Genomic DNA, 320 nt, shown 5'->3' with positions numbered 1-320 from the left:
AAACAACCGTCATATTAGGGTGCAAATTAGTGCCGACCCCCCGCCGCGCACTCTGACGCCTTCCTACTTAAGGAATAACCGCTCCGCACACAGCCCGGGGCCACGAACGCCTTAATTATCGCGACCAGCAAACTGCTTGGCTCAATCGGGGGCGGAGGGCGAGGAGCCTGGGCGCTGACGAGTCGGGAATCGGGGGGGGGGGGATGGGTCCTCTCTCTCGCTTTTTTCTTTTTTTTTCTGCTTTCCCTTTACGATGTTTTTCCTCTTCCTCATCTTCTGTTTTACGTACTTCTGTGCTTATATTCGTAAGACACAAACGG

Source organism: Penaeus monodon, chromosome 23 (assembly GCF_015228065.2).
Source record: "Penaeus monodon isolate SGIC_2016 chromosome 23, NSTDA_Pmon_1, whole genome shotgun sequence".
Taxonomy (NCBI): domain Eukaryota; kingdom Metazoa; phylum Arthropoda; class Malacostraca; order Decapoda; family Penaeidae; genus Penaeus; species Penaeus monodon.
The sequence above is the reverse complement of the archived record's forward strand: the minus strand, read 5'-3'. Positions refer to the sequence as shown.